The sequence below is a fragment of the Pinus tabuliformis genome, chromosome J (assembly GCF_031772625.1).
Source record: "Pinus tabuliformis cultivar Carrire ecotype Pingquan chromosome J, CPIR1, whole genome shotgun sequence".
NCBI classification, from domain to species: domain Eukaryota; kingdom Viridiplantae; phylum Streptophyta; class Pinopsida; order Pinales; family Pinaceae; genus Pinus; species Pinus tabuliformis.
In genome coordinates this window covers 642,534,481-642,552,041 of record NC_142295.1, presented here as the reverse complement: position 1 = coordinate 642,552,041, position 17,561 = coordinate 642,534,481, and the positions used below count along the sequence as shown (strand labels likewise).

At 41.8% G+C, this 17,561-nt stretch overlaps 2 protein-coding genes across 2 annotated transcripts in view; both read left to right on the top strand.

Moving 5' to 3' along the window:
* The window catches only part of LOC149228562 (uncharacterized), a 110,212-nt gene that overhangs the window by 90,437 nt on the left and 2,214 nt on the right, over positions 1–17,561 (top strand). The window lies entirely within an intron of this gene.
* LOC149228563 (uncharacterized) overlaps positions 1–17,561 on the top strand; it is a 58,719-nt gene that overhangs the window by 40,125 nt on the left and 1,033 nt on the right. The window lies entirely within an intron of this gene.

Below are 17,561 nucleotides of genomic sequence, written 5' to 3'. Positions count from 1 at the left end.
GTAAGGTGCGGCAAATGGACGAGATGCAGCACTAAGATAGGTGAAGGAGTCACCTCAGAGAATCAGTTGAAGCATATGTCTTCAACTGATCTCATGCGATATCAAAAGTCAAAGTGTTGACTTCTATTGTAAATGTACTATCTCTCTCTCTCACTCTTTCTTTGCTGAACTTTGAAGAACATAAAAGAAGAATTGATCAAGGGTTTCCCCACATTGGGGTTTGTCCCTGGCTAGCTCCACATCTTGTGTCCTCTTGTCTTGGATTGTCTTCTGCGATTTATATTTATGTTCTATTTCCAGTTTAATTTATGCTGATGTGATTGCTAATCTGTGAAAATTAAATAAATTGCTAGCATAGAACATACCTAAATTTAACATGGTATCAGAGGTGAGGTGAGGACAATGCCCAAGCAAGAGTGAAAGAGCAATCACTAAAGACAGTTGGGACATGACAAAAGGATCAATGGGATTATTATCCCTCTTCTCATTCACTATGGGTGAAGTGGAAGCAAAGAATATTATCAGAATGGCACAGCGGAACTTCTGATGGCCTACCTAAGGATCACTTCATTGGGAAGTTCGGATCTAAGGGTGGAAGGAAAGGCAGATGTCTTGGTTATAATCTCGGCCCTTATGTGAAGGAGTGTTTGAATGGCAGAGATGCAGGTCATCAAGGACATGATCGACTCTTCAAGGAAGCAAGGAACCCCAGGAATGGAAGTCAAAGGTTTTAAGGTGGCATTCGTCGATGGAAAGGTACGTGTTTGAAAATAGAATTTTCAAAGATGCTTTTGAGTTTAGGGTTGTATTAAGGAAGTCCACTGGGGACCATGTCCATTGACACATAGCATCGGAGGTCTGTGAGTCAGATGGTGACAGGGAAGCCTGAATTCAAAAAGAGCATGAAAGTACATGTCTGAGATGTACCGAAGGAAAATCTTACAAGGGGACCATTCCCCTCATGTAGTAGGTCCACAGGTTTGAAACAACCCTTGGAGTTTGAGATTCATGAACGGGAATCTCATGTATACAGGTGGAAGAAAGCCCTCTATGACTTGAAGCAGAACACCCCGGGCGTAGTTTGAGAGGATTGATAGCTGTTTGATGAAGCTGAGATTCACTAGGAGTGAAACCGATCCAAACCATTATCCGAAGGTTGTGGATGATAGACCTCTCATACCGACACCTTATGCGGACTAACTATTTCTAACAGGTGCAAACCCTCTCATTTGCAGAAGTAAGAGGGAGTTGGATTCCGGACGTATGTTTTGCAGTTAGCATGGCGAGCTCATATTTGGTTGAGCCTCACTGGATTCGTGCCAAGAATCTTCTGAGATATTTTCAGGGCACAATCTCTCATGGATTGAGATACACTACCGGAAATATGAAAACTGCATGATTATTCGAATGCTGATTGGGCAGGCAGTGTGGAGGATCACTAGAGCACTTCTCAGTGCTGGTTGTCTTTGGATTTTGTTTCGATATCATGGATGAGCAGGAAGTAGAAGTTGGTTGTTATAAGTACTGTCGAGATTGGATACATAACTACGAGTATGACCTTGTATGAAGTTGCCTGGTTGTGGAAACTCTTCAGTGAGTACACATGATGAATACCATTGTGATTCTCTGTGACAACTGGAGGTGGGATTCGATTATTGAGGAATCGCGTATTCGACAATTGCTTCAGCACATAGACATCATATACTACCTTATCTGGGATATGGTAAGTTGATGAGCAAGGAGGCTCCATCGCACTGAGATGATTTACAGGTCGCTAAAGCCCTAGGAGAAAGATCAAATTTGTGATTTTCCCGAACGACTTGGAGTCGTCAAGAGATCCTTGTTCAAGGGTCCTGCATGTTGCATACATTGAGCTCTGGGAGCTCTGGGGGCTTGCGGTTCTTACTCGAGCAACATACAACCACAGGGTGACTCACCCTCCCCTGGTGGTGTGCACTAGAACAAGATGATTTGCTCTCTTGTAGGACGAGATGATTTGCTCTCTTGTGGACAGGATGATTCGCTCTCCTGTGAACAAAATGATTCACTCTTGTGGGATAGGATGATTCACTCTCCTATGTAGCAGGATGATTAGTTCTCCTGTGAGGTCTGGATGATGTGTTCTCCATGACAATTATATAGCAGGATGATTAGTTCTTCTGTGAGGTTTGGATGATGTGTTCTCCATGACAATTATGGAGCAGGATGATTAGTTCTCCTGTGAGGTCTGGATGATGTGTTCTCCATGATGATTATGTAGCAGGATGATTAGCTCTCCTGTGAGGCCTGGATGATGTGTTCTCCATGGCGATTGTGTAGTAGGATGATTAGTTCTCTTGTGAGGATAGGATTGATTAATTTCTCCTATCGAGGCATCCTACCCATGCAGTCTGGGACTCATGGGAAGTACCTCTCATCTGATCAATGAGCAGGGAAACGAGGATAGGGACCATAGTAGTACCAATGGACGCATCGCTGTATCTACCATACTCCCTATGCTAGGATGACCTTCATTGATCTGGGATCAATGATATTGGTCTGGGACTAGTTGTAGGAGTTGTACCCACTATGATGCTGACTTCGGGTCAGTTAAGACTGGTCTGGGACCAATGGTACATACTCTGAGACTGACTTCGGGTCAGTGGAAGACTGGTTTGGGACCAGTGAGAGTGGTACATACTATGACGCTGACTTTGGGTCGGTTGAGACTGGTCTGGGACCAGTGGTACACTCTCTGAGACTGATGATAATGGTATGGGACCAGTAGTAGGAGTGGTAACCACTATGACGCTAACTTTGGGTCGGTTGAGACTAGTCTGGGACCAGTGGTACGCACTCTGAGACTGACTTCGGGTTAGTAGAGAATGGTATGAGACATTCTCGATCGATTCTTCTTCATGGTTCAGCAGAGCTAAGTTGAGTAGAGTAGAGCCAGCAAAGCTGAGCAGAGCCAGCAGAGCTGAGCAGAGCAGAGCAAAGTCAGTAGAGCTGAGTAGAGCCAACAGAACTGAGCAGAGCTTAGTAGAGCTAGGCAAAGCAGTGCAGGGCACTGATGGCAAACACAGTACCATTGGACATATGGATCAGCGGATGGAGTTCTCCCTAGTTGAGAGGAAGTGTTAAAATTGGCAACTAGGGCCAAACTCCATGTGGTTCAGCTTATTTATAGCAGCTGATATTTTTATTGGATCCCTCTCGTCGAGAGGTGTAGGATTGATCCAAAGATCATCCGATTCTGATAAGTATTTATGGAGATATGAATTTATTTTGATTATGTAAATATTATCAAGCCGACGGCTTGACCTGCGACTTATGTAGGCTCAAGAAGCCCAAACGTCATGTCTATTCGACCTATATGTTTTTGGTATAAATAGAAGAGGATATGATGTCATTTGCACACAAATTCTTAAGTGATCTCGTCCTCTCCACGTCTTGAGTTTTTGGAGAAGGAGAGATACTATGCCCTCACTGTAGATGAAGCCCTAATTACAGTCAACGTGATGCCCTAATTCGTGTCTCTGGAAACATCTATACACAGACACAAGAGACCTTACATGCAGGTAATGGAGAGATATATACGTTGTTCATTGTTGATCATAGAGGATGTTATACGCTGGTTATAGACACTTTAAACACAACCAAGATACGCATATGAGAAGTGTAGATACGCTGTCAATGATATATATACACGCTGTCAATGATATACACGCTGAAGTGGAGAGATATTCAACGCAGCTGTAGAGACACTTATACGCTGGCATAAGGGACACTTGGAAATATGTTTACGCAGTAAAGGAAGACGCAGTCATAAGGACATGAGTCCACAATCAAGCTGCAGGGTAAGCTACATTGGGCGCCGTAGTCAAATATAAGGGTGCCAGTCATATACGCTGTCATCTTTGAGGGGCAGCAATGTTGATATAGCAATCAATGGTATGACTGTAACAATCTTCAGTGGAATTGTGTCGGCATATTCAATGACATGGCATGGCATGGCATGAAAGACACAACATGATGAACATGGACAACATCATGAGATATATGGGCAGCATGCTGAACATGGACAACATTATGAGATAATGGGTAGCATGATGAATATGGACATCATGAGATATATGGGCAACATGATGAATATGGACAGCATCATGGGATATATGGGCAGCATGATGCATGGGCAGCATGATGTATGAGATCATGTGCTTGGGCAACGCAATGATACATGGAGCATGGACAACATCGTGATGAATGTAATCATAAGCATGGGCGAGACCATGGAAGATGCAGCATAGATGAGAGCAGCTTAGTCATTTAGGTCCAGCACTGTGATGGGGCAGCATGGTGCTACACGGTAAGTTGCGGCAAATGGACGAGATGCAGCACTAAAATAGGTGAAGGAGTCACCTCAGAGAATCAGTTGAAGCATATGTCTTCAACTGATCTCATGCGATATCAAAAGTCAAAGTGTTTACTTCTATTGTAAATGTACTATCTCTCTCTCTCTCTCTTTCTTTGCTGAACTTTGAAGAACATAAAAGAAGAATTGACAAGGGTTTCCCCACATTGGGGTTTGTCCCTGGCTAGCGCCACATCTTGTGTCCTCTTGTCTTGGCTTGTCTTCTGTGATTTATATTTATGTTCTATCTGCAGTTTACTTTATGCTGATGTGATTGCTAATCTATGAAAATTAAATAAATTGCTCTAGCATAGAACATACCTAAATTTAGCAATGCCTCCTAGTGTCTTGAGAAGAAAAGGAAGGGAAAGCAACATGCATCAACAACCAATGTTGATGATGATGATAAGCATCCACCTCAGAAGAAGTCAAAGAAATTTTTCCTTTAGAAATAATTGATAATTGTAGTGATGTTCGGTTTGTGGACAAGGCATATGACAAGTTTTCGAGACTCACAAATTTGTCAGAAAGGAAGTTGGCAACTCCCTACACTCCTCAGGTCAAGAGCTAAGTACTTTATATTTATTTTCCCTTGATTATTATTGTTACTTTTATTTTTAGTTGGCCTCTTGTCCTTGTATTTTGCTTATGATTTTTTCCTTCCTTTTCCATGGCCTCTTGAATGGGCAAAAGGAAGAACAGGGCCATTGTGGAGGTTGCCAACGCGATGATTCATGCAATATATGGCAACATATAAGTGAGTTTTGTGGCAAAAGGGTTCTCCGAGAAAGAGGGAGTGGACTATGAGGTGGTTTTTGCTCCAGTCACTGGATTGTCAGGTTCTTGTATGGCTTAAGGGGTCAAGCATAAACTCAACAGGAAGTGATTGATGTTCGAAAGGGAGGATTGTAAAGATTGTTAGGACGTTCCAGAACTGTGATAGATGGTTGGAAGAGCTTCCAATTTTGAGGAAGCAGACAATCAGGCAAAATGGAAGGAGCAACCTTCTAAGAGGATGTCATGTGTTTAGATTGTCAGAAAAGATGCTTAGAGATGGGAGGTCTCTAGGAGCTATATGCTTTCTTTGAGGGGACCATGTTAGACAACAGAGTATGCTTCAGTGACAGAGGGAGTAGCAGTGGTAGAAGAATTTATTCTGTGACAAAGGAAGCAACTAGGATTACCACAAGAGGATCTGCTTCGGTGTCAAAGGGAGTTGGCCTTAGAGTTCAAGATGGAGGATCTTCGCTTGATGCACTATTTCTTGGGATTGGAGGTATGGCAACGACCATATGAGATCTTCCTCAGAGAGGGAAGTGCATTGTTCGGATTTTGAGGAGATTCAGTATGATGGACTACAAGTCCATGACTACACCTATGGTGACCAATCTAAAGAAGTTCAGTGATTTTCCTTTAGATTCATATTTGGTGGATCCCACGATGTACATATAGTTGATCGGATCCTTGATGAACCTGGTTAACACTAGGTCAGATATTTGCTTTGCTGTGAACACCTTGAGCTCGTATATGGTTGAGCTAAGGTAGATACATTAGGCTGTAGCAAAGCATGTGTTGAGGTACCTGCGTGGTACAACTGGATATGGTTTGAGATATATCTCAGGTGGTGAAGTGAGGCTGTAAGGATATACAGATTCAGATTGAGTAAGGAATGCAGAGGACAAAAAGAGCACCTTGGGAGTGTTGCTTCAACTTGGGATTAGCTATGATATCCTAGTTTAGTAGGAAATAGGCTTTTGTTGCACTCATTACAACATAATTAGGGTATATTGCAGCTAGTGCTGCAATTCAGGAAGCAGTGTGGCTTTGGAAGCTACGTGCAAGGCTATTTGATAAGGTCAAAGCACATTGAGATCAAATATCACTTCATCCGAGACATGGTGTAGAGAGGAGTAATGAAACTCCAGTACATAGCCACAAGTGAGCAAATTGCTGACATTCTCACCAAGCCTATGCCTAGAGCGAAGTTTGTATACTTCAGAGATAAGCTTAGTGTGATGTAGAATGTCTCCCTTGTTGAGAGGGAGTGTTGATGTCCTTGCAGGATTGGGCAGACCATCTTTTGAGAAGCCATGCTGATTTGGCCAGGTCATACTGATTTGACTAGGGGAGATGGATACATTCACCTGAGTAGCCATGTTGATTTGGTTGGGTCATGCTGATTTGACCAGGGGTGAATGGCCCAGGGCAACTACAGGATTGGATAGATCTTCTCTTGAGAAGCCATGAAGGACTTTGGTTGGGTCATGCTAATTTGACTGGAGGAGATTGTTGTAATTCATGAGGGACTTTGGCTGGGCCATGTTGATTTGGCTAGGGGTGAATGGTCCATGGGCAAATCCTCTCCTGAGAAGCCATGAAGGACTTTGGCTGGGTCATGCTGATTTGACTAGAGGAGATTGATACATTTACTTGAGGAGCTATGCTGATTTGGCTAGGGGTAAATGGCCCAGGATACTCACATTTCCTACTCTAGGATGGAGTGATCTATAGACGTGCATGTGAAAAGACACTACATCAACATAGCAAGCTCATGAACTTTTCTTGTGGAGGAGAAATTTCAGCTAAGGAGAAATTTGTTGCAGCCAAGGAGAATACCTCCCTCACTAAGAGGGAGTGTTGATTTTTTGTGTAGCATCGGGAGGTATTCTCGCATGCCTAAGTCGGCCTAGAAAAATTATGAAGAATTAAAATAAAAATTGGATTTTTGAATGACAAGTTGGCCCAAAAAAATCATGTTAGCCTAGGAGGGTGAAGGGACGTGTTCCTTGGGTTATTTAACCCCATTTGACTAGTATAAACAGAGAGTGGTGCCTCATTCACAACAAATGAAGAGCAAGTCTGATCTGATTTTTCAAGGTCTATTTCTCTCTCTTGGACAACCACACATGTGGAAGAGGATGCTTTTAACCATCTTTCACTGAGCTGTTTGACCAAGCATTGACTGTTTTGTTTGGCTGAACGTTCATTGTTTTGTCTGACCGAATTTCGAAGGCCGCACATGCAGGCTTGACTGTAGGCCGCATGTGCTGATTTGCTCACAAATTTTACCGTAGGTCCAAGTTTTGACTAGGCCGATTTGATCGTAGATTTTGACAGTTTGACCAACATTGACTTTTGATTATTTTGGGCATTTGACTAGTGTTGACTTGCTAGAGTTTGACCAAGTTTAACTGGTATTTGGACTTGTATATGTGGCACATATTTCTAGACAAATTGTGGATTTGTAAACCTTGCTGAAGAATAATTTCTCCTAAAGAAAAGTTGCTAGGCTTTCTCCGAAGGTAAAAATATTGTCTCTATTTTCTATCACTGTCTTTCTATGATCTTTACTATTTCCGCTGCATTTACTGTTGATATTTTCTGAAGTGTAATTGCTCAATTATATCAATGGCATAGAACACTGTATGACAATTATTAGGAAGTAATCATCTGGCAGAAAATTGTATTCTATTGTGCATCTTGTAGAAAATTCAACACATATGTCATTATCCTATTGATAAAAGTTGCATTTGATAAACTAAAAAGTCAAAATATAGCATCAATTGTGTTTTTTTCCCCAAATTAGGGTTGACATTTAGGCTTCTATTGTTGTTTTATGCATATTCAATCATTAAAAACCACATAAGTTCCCTTTTACCTGGCTTACCCCTTGATGGCATTTGATACTTTATTGAATCTATCTCTTAGAGACTATTTCCTCGCTGCTAAATACTTTTGCATGTTGTAAACATGCATATCGTAAAAACCCTAGTTTATAGCAACCTCTTCTAGTCTATATTGGGATTGGTGTAAAGTGTGCTTGATTGCTTGTATCTCTTAACATGGTCATCAAGGCCTAGCTAGTACCTTCCTTGATAACCATTAGACCTTATATCACCCTTGAGCCCTGGTTTGTTGAATCTCATTGGTGAATTATTTAGGGAAGCCTCCCTTGTGGGGATAACATCCACCACTAAATCATTGGAGAGAGGCCACTAAATCATTGGTGGATAATCTCTTTGTTGCCATATGTCCTAGGTTGCCTAGTGAGGCTTTGTGTTAAATTTCCATGAAACTCTGCAACTACTTAAATGAATATTTGAAAACTGAAATCTGGTTTACTTTTACCAAGATACAAAGTCTCTTAACAATTCATAAGCGAAAAAATTAAAACATAGAGATAAAAAACACAACACACAAATCGACACACTTTTTTTTCTCAGGAAACCCAACTAGGAAAACCCTCTCCTTAATGTGGTTTTATTGATTTTGAGCAATTGAATCAAATACAAAACAATTTGTCCCTTTGAGAACATACTTGTTCTCCTGATGATCTAACTTGGACTTTCCTTGCCAACCCTTGATTCCAACTCCTAAATCTTAGTGCACTTGTGATCTCCTATTACTTAGGACACAAGCTCTCTGCGGTCTCCACAAACAAGGCTCTCTCACAACCTGTGAGCTTTGTCTTGTCACAAACCTTTATGAACAAAACTTTTGATTCCTTGTGTCTTTGTTCTCCTCTTTATAGATTCAATCCATGCGAAATTAGGCTAGTTCAAGTTTAGAACTTGAGCTCTGATAACAAGTTAACTTAGAGTGTTACTCGCTCTCCTTCCAATCATCACAGGAGCTATTAACTCGTGCTCTTTCCAATCAACGCTGGAGATCTAACTCTCTCTTCCTTCAATCAAGAATGAAAACTAACTCTCTCTAACTAAAATGGTATCTGCCACCTCGTTCTGTAGTCAAATTGATGAAGACTCCACTTAACTGAAGCTCCAACTCTATGCATGCTAACTGGACAATTATTCAAGTAAACTGGAATTAACTCATCCTAATTGAAGTCTAACTCATGATGACAAATTGAGGTCTTCACTAACTAAGGTACAAGCCAAAAGACCTTTACTCACTACATTTTCAACACTCCCTCTTAGCGAGGAAGGTACTTTTGGAAGAACCTCATCCACCTATCTCTGTATTCCACACTACCACGTTATTCGTTGTTACAACTGCTCCCTCTGAACTAGAAGACTTCCTTGCTTTCTGCTGCAGAATCTGATCTGAAGACCGTTCCTTCCAACCATGCTCCTAGAATCTAGCTCTTGAGCATCCATCAATGTTAGCTCATACCAACTGGTCCCGACAAATTTGGAAGAGGCCTCCTACCCATTCTCTATCACTAACATCGATCTTGTGCTAAGTCTTAGCACGAATGTGTGTCTGTCTCAGTCCTTTGAGACACCCACGAATTTCGCTGTCAATCCCCTGATTAGTGTGGTCTCCCTCTCTCCCTCGGAGGGTTGACCTCCACCAATCCTACTGGCTGCTAGTACTGTCCTTCGTACCTGCCACTAGATGCTACCATCTCTGCCAACCACCGTTGGCCCATACCTGTCGCGGCAGATCCCTTGCCCAATGAATTTGGCTAACCATTGCATCTCGTAGCTCCTTGATCATGCCCGACATGGCACCCTGCCCACGGGACGATGCCCTGTAGCCGTCTCCGACTGCTGTGATTGTTGGCTTGACTGTTTACCAACTCCTGCACGGTGCCGACTTCAACACCTTGTGATTTCTTGACCCACGGTCCTCTGCATGCTACCCAAGCCTGCTACTCGCTGCCCAAACTTGTTGTCCCCTACCCACTGATCGACCATAGCTCCTGTGCTCTCAGCTTCTATCACAACACTATTAAAACCCCGCTCAGTTGTTCTCGGCCCGAGCAACTTGATCGGCACTCCTGTACATGAGATAGTTTATGGTAACGTTTAGCTGCTCAGTGTCCTCCCTGACTGGATCTCCCTTTCTGTACTCTGCATTGGCGGCTACCCAAGCCTGCTACTCGCTGCCCAAACTTGTTGTCCCCTACCCACTGATCGACCATAGCCCCTGTGCTCTCAGCTTCTATCACAACACTATTAAAACCTTGCTCAGTTGTTCTCGGCCCGAGCAACTTGACCGACACTCCTGTACATGAGATAGTTTATGGTAACGTTTAGCTGCTCAGTGTCCTCCCTGACTGGATCTACCTTTCTGTACTCTGCATTGGCGGCTACATTTGTGTGGGAGCCGTGGATCTTGGAGTCTATACTCCATCAACACACCACTAGACTCCGTAGCTCGATTCCTTGGCTGCTATGCCCGTCGTGCTTTGCAGCAGTCGGCTGCGTCTCCACCAAGCCAACACTTCCTGCGTTTTTTGCCGGGTTGTTGGCCTTTTGTCTTAGTCGATATTGACCTTGACAGCCTGTGTCCAGCTACATGCGACTGTCGATCACTAACTCGGCTAACACTCCTCCCCACGATCCACCTCTGCACACATGGCGTCGTAGTTGTCTGTCTGCCGGATTCAGACTCTTGACGGCTGGAGGATCTTGACATCGTTCTCTGATATAGGGTGTCGAAGCTGCAATTTTGTCGTTAGCTAGTCGGCTGGCTTTGTGTTTATACTAGCCACAGAGTCTCCTCTGCTCGAGCATTCTACCGTTGCCATATCACAATCTTCCTACATGCTCTTGTGGCCCGTTGACTGTGGCGGCTTAGTCAGGTCGTTTGTTATCTGTCCCATGTTTTCCCATTCTTGACACACAACTGTCTCGACTTCCAGATCTGCCGACGACATTCTTGACCTCCCTTCGTTGCGCGTTTCCATTGCTGCAGCTGGTTGGCCAACTGCCTTGGCAGCAGTTGGGCTGTCGACCACCACGCGCTACACTTTTTTTTCATTTTTTTTTCTTTTAAAAAAAAGGCGGGCACTTTTTTCTCCTTTTTTTTTTTTTGTAAGCTTCGGTAGGACCCACTCTCTTTACAACCTCATTTTTACAACCTCGGCAGGATTCGAACTTGGGTGGGGGGTGTGAAAGCCATCCGCCCCAGCCATTACATCATGCACATCATGTGCACTTTTTGCTCTTTTTTACTTGAATCTTTTTGTTTTGTTTTGTTTTTGTTTTTGTTTTTAAATCAGCACAAAACAAATGCCTGTAAAAACAACTTCTCTTCAAACTCTAATGCAAACCTCCTGCTTGATCTGTGCTCTTCACTGACTGGTCAATCTGGTGCTGGTCTTTATGCTGATCTCTGCTCTGATACCATGTTAAATTTTCCATGAAAACTTTGCAACTACTTAGATGAATACTGAAAACTGAAATCTAGTTTACTTTCACCAAGATACAAAGTCTCTTAACAATTCATAAGCAGCATAATTAAAACACAGAGATAAAAACACATCACACAAATCGACACGCTTATTTTTCTCAGGAAACCCAACTGGGAAAACCTTCTCCTTGACATGGTTTTATTGATTTTGAGCAATTGAATCAAATACAAAGCAATCTGTCCCTATGAGAACATACTTGTTCTCTTGCTGATCTAGCTTGGACTTGCCCTGCCAACCCTTGATCCCAACTCCTAAATCCTAGCACACTTGTGATCTCCTATTACTTAGGACACAATCTCTCTGCGCTTTCCACAAACAAGGCTCTCTCACAACTTGTGAGCTCTGTCTTGTCACAAACCTTTGTGCACAAAACTTGTGATTCCTCGTGCCTTCATCCTCCTCTTTATAGATTCGATCCATGCTAAATTAGGCTAGTTAAAATTTAGAACTCGAGCTCTGATAGCAAGTTAATTGAGAGTGTTACTCGCTCTCCTTCCAATCATCACTAGAGTTGTTAACTCGTGCTCTCTCCAATCAACACTAGAGATCTAACTCGCTCTTCCTTAAGTCAAGATTGAAGACTAACTCGCTCTAACTGAATTGGTCACTGCCACCTCGTTTTGTAGTCAAACTGATGAAGACTCCACTTAATTGAAGCTCCAACTCTACACATGCTAATTTGGTGATTATTCCAATAAACTGGAAATAACTCATCCTAATTGAAGTTTAACTCATGAGGACAACTTGAGGTCTTCATTGGCTAAAGCACAAGCCAAAAGACCTTTACTCGCTACATTTTCAACACTTTGCACTAGGTTGTAGGCATGCTAGATTTTGTGATAACAAGACCCATAACTCTTATTCACTTCGGTTCGGAGGGCTTACGTCAACCTAAACCTAGGCCTTGAAAAGTGAAACCTCAATGTCCTTCCCTTTGAAGTAAAAGTGTAAATTTGAAAGAGACTTCTTCAAGCAATTGAAGATCATCACCTTGGTTTTCCCAAGGTTGATTGTCAATCCTTGAAGGCTGCAAAACAACATGAGACCATCCAATTGTCTTTTTAGACACTCAAGTGTGGAGGCCAAGATGACCATATCATTGGTAACATAAACAAACCTGTGGGTTAACATGCACCTAACTCGATGCTGCTACCAACCATATTCCTAGGAAACATCACAAGTGAATATTGTGAAATCTGTAGGTCCTATGGCCACCACCCACCTCTTTCCTGGATGCTTAAAAATTTAATTTTCCCCATGTACTATTCTTTATGATATTTGTAGGACGAATACCCACACCACATAAAACTATTTCCCTATAGGCATTGGTGGAATGATTTGTGATGAGATCATTTGAGTGGAGGAGGCGAATTCTAGATTGGTCGAGAGGGGGCGTTGAGGAGGATATGGTGGAAGTTTTAGAGGTGGGTATACAGGAGCATATAGAGATGGTTGAAATGGTTGTGTTGCACATTTGATGCTACAATTATGATGAGGTGGCACACATCCCTTGAGATTGTCCATATCTGAGGATGTTGAGATGTGGTATTTGTAGGACCACGGGCCATTGCTCAAGGATAGTCTCAACCTAATAAGCAAGTGGGAGACTAAAGTAAGACAAAGAAATGCAAACCTAGTGAATTCATAGCTCTTCCATATAGTTGAGCTGAGGATCCTTGGATTAATGTGGTGATTAGGAGGGGCTTGCATAAGAACCGATGATTTCAAGTAAGAGCCTCCTAATATAAGGAAATAAGCTCTTGCAAACCTTGGGTTCAATGTAATAAAGTATATCTATTTTAAGGAAGCTTTGAAAGCATTACATGAAGTAGTCGCTAAGGCAGCTCATGATGCAAGAAACACTACAATAGCTTGAAATTTCTGAATGGAGGCTTTTGTGAGTAGAGTTAATTTGTAATACATCTTTCGAATCCATCATTTTTGAGCATTTATGGAAAGAGTGCAACCAAGGAACATAATAAGTACTTAAAAGAGGGACTGTCTCGACCAAACTGATTCATAAATTCTTTCAAATCTTCATTAGGCTCTTGGATGATGGAGAATAAATGGGCAAGTCTAGATAGGCCTTTGGCATGTTGATCGAAGGGGGAAAAGGACATATTTATGTGCCTTTATATAAGAGAAAAGTTTGACAAATTAGTCTAGATGGATGTTTAGACCATGGATGTGACGTGGGGGATATCATGTTGGATTTGGGATTCGAGATGAAAATCCTCTTGAAGATATCATGGGAAATGATGGGAAAACCATGTCTAGTATATTTTCCCATTCAATTTTGGTTGGCGAATTAATATAGGATAGATCCTATTTATTGCATGGAGGATGTTCAGGTCAACTTGGGGATTATAAGGACAATGGCATAATTTTAAGTCATCGAAATAGACAACTTTCAAAATCATCAAAATTGTTGATGAAAGGGGTATTACCATGCCTTGTTGGGATTTGAATGGGCCAATGACAACGAGGAAACAATCAATTTGAAGAGGGGGGAATGCCATTTGAAGTAGAGGGAACAAGGGTAATGGAGTGTGTTACCACACAAACTAGCACCTTTCGCTTGAAGTACCAAAACTAGGGTACTATCCTTGTGGATTTTAGGAATTTGTCTATTGTTACCTCATCAACTCTCTTGTCACTTCAGATTTAGGAAAGGTTCCCAATCGGAGCTGGGGGGGGTTACTTATTGTTTACTAGGCTCACTTTGTGTAGTAATGAGTGGGATTATAAAGAACCTAGCAACAATGAAATGAATGATAAAAGGAGAAAGGTAAATGGACCTAGTGTGATGGGTAGAAGAGAATCTCTAAATAGAAATGATTTCTTGAGCAAGTGATCTCTTTGAATCTTGTGGATTTATTTGTTGAGTATACAAAGTTCAAATGTAACTATCTAGTGGTGAGGATACACGTCTTTGTATTATGCTTGGATAAATCCTATCCTAGGAAGAGTACTAGTGGAAAACCTTTCCTTGAAGTTGTCTTGAAGCTTGTAAAAGTCATAGGAGGATCCTTTAGGGTTAGTAGTGGACAACCCTAGTCAACACCCTATAAGAGGATCTTCGAAGGTTAGTAGTGGGCATCCTTAGTCATCACCCTATGTCCATTCTCTCCCTTCTCAAGGGAGCCCTGGTGACCCCATATGCCCAATGAAAAGGAAGACACTAGTTTCATATTCTAAAACTCTTTCAAAACCATTTTGCTAGGTTTACTCTCCATATCATCTTGATCCTCATCGCCTTAAGCCCCATCAATCTTAACCTAGGGAAGCCCCCTTGAGCCAGAGGAGAACTTGTTTGAAGTGAGAGGAGGGTTGGTGAGGTGACAATTGCCGCCTTTTGAGTTTCACTCATATCACACTTGAGCTTCAGATTTTATCATAAGATTATGAGTTTGTGTGATAACAGGTCCATGGATGAGTGAATTTAAATAGATGCTTTATAGTATTCAAAACTGGAGCCGGTGACTGGACTGATCCACCTATCAAACCGGGTTTCGAACCAGAACCGGTAAAACCAGGACTGGTCAGATCTCAATGAATCGGTCTTTAAAAAAATAAATGACATAATTAATTTTTAATTGAAAAACTATTTTTAAGATTTAAAACCATGATTCCAAACCAATAGAGCTAAGTTGCAGGAAATGTGGCCCTAGGGGTCGTTTCCCCAGGGGAAATGAAACGAAACGCGTTTCCCCGTACCGTACGGCCTGGAAACGCGTTTCCGGCCGTACGGCCACGTTTCCCGAAACGGAAACGTGGCCGTACGGCCGGAAACGCGTTTCCAGGCCGGGAAACGTCGCTGTACGGCCGGAAATGCGTTTCCAGGCCGTACGGGCCACGTTTCCCCAAAAAAACAGTTGTTTTTTAATTTGTTTTTAAATTTTTTCAGGGTTTCCAGGATGTTCTAGAAACCTATTCTAAAGTTATAAAAGAGCAGTTTGTCTCATTCTCTCATCACACTATTTAGCAAGTCGTTTCTCTTGGAGACTGGCAGTTGTTTCAGCTAGGGTGAAAAAAGCACTTATGAGAATGTTTCCTTCTCATCTACATAGGGAGGTAAAGGAGGAATTTGCCAGTTTTGCTGCAGGAATAGATGATTATGCAGATATATCAGCTTTGGAGGAGAGAAGCACCATGAATCCAGTTAGGTGGTGGATTTGTCATGGAGCAAATGGTGTACATTTGCAAAGCCTTGCCATTCGTATTCTTTCACAAGTGGCAAGCTCTTCATCAGCAAAAAGGAATTGGAGCACTTATGGTTTTATTCATTCTGTGAAGCGCAATAGGTTGGGCTCACAGAAAGCAGAGGATCTTGTTTATGTGCACTCCAACCTTCGCCTTGCATCTCGTAGGGGTCCAGAATACAACAGTGGTCCTTCTAAAGAATGGGTTGTGGATGCAGAAAATCCTGATTTGGATCTCTCTATTGCTGCCCTGAATATTGAGGACGATTTTGGAAGTGGAATTGGTGCATCATCTTCTTCAGCACCACCATCCACTGTTGAGCATTCTGCTGCTTCTGTTTTTGATGATGATTGTTATGATGAGGATTAGTCTTTTGTGACTTGTCTCTATAGTTCTTACAGCCTTATAGTCTTTATTGTACTTGCAGCCTCATATACTAATATAAATAAAGGTTGATTTTGGATTTTCCAGTTCCTATATTTTTATTTTCATTATGTGATTATTCATGACTCATGAGTAAATGTGATGTAAATTTAATCTTAATGTTTAAATGTAATAAATTATAATCATATAATGTAAATGTATCATTAATGCTTTATGATTGCACATACATATATTAATAATTTTTAAATATTTCTAATATATATATATTCGCGTTTCCCCGTTTCCAAAATTTGGGGAGGTCGCGTTTCGTATCGCTTCCCGTTTCGGAAACTCGTTTCTGTTTCCCCGTTTCGTGCAACTTAGCAATAGAGACAAAATATGCAAAGTTTGCTCCTCTATATACCATGTAAAGGTGAATATATCAAAATGGCACTGAGTGCAATACATATCAACAACAAAATACATAGTCAATGAGGCTCTAAATGGCCTTTAGAGTCCAAAAACAATGCTACAAGCTATGGGGCCACTGGCCTACTATAATTCTACATGTCAATGATTAACATGATCAGTGCCCATCATGATCAAACTCAGTTGGTTGAGTCTCAAACTTTTCAACTGGACGAGTCACAAACTTCTCAGCTGCTTGAGTCTCAAACTTATGAAGGTATTCTTTCCTAATATGCCCTATTACTTCATTTGGTGCTCTACATGGATTTACATAGCCTCTTATCCTAGCCAAGTGTTGTACCAGCCTCTAAATACCCCCTCCTTCAATAGACTTTTGGCAATATTTGTAGATCATTTTGCCATCATTCATATCACAATGAGCCCATGCAATATCCTTGGCTTTGGGAGGCATGGTGGCTACTACTCAGCCCAAACTCTTTGTTGTTCCACTACTCCAGCAAAAACTCAACACTCTCCAAGCTCACAAAAACTCCAAATGAGATGTGTGAGGCAAATGAGAGGAGATACATCCCTTTTAAGGCTTGGAGGGGCTATTTTTAGAGGGGAAAAGTCCCTAGTTTCCCTCAAAACCGCTCCAAAACACCCAAAAACCATTTGCACGGGGTTTGTGGCCGATTTGGCAATAAACTAACCGGTTTATGGAAAAACCGACCAGTTCCATCATAAACCAGTCGGTTTATGGCTGGTTGTTAATGGAAACCCTAGCCCATGCAAATGAAAAAACAGATTTTTCTACCAGTTAGGTTCCTCCAGGTAGTGAATCGACCGGGGTTTACGGTTTGAATCAACTGGTTTTGAATACTACGGTTTAGAAGAGTTGATCCCTTTTTGTGATATACCATGACCTATACAATGACCTTGCCATTGCTTTACCTTTTGAACCATGATTTAATATTTGCTTAGGCTAGTATGGGATTATAAAGTAGGTGATCCCTTTCTTATGATAGTATA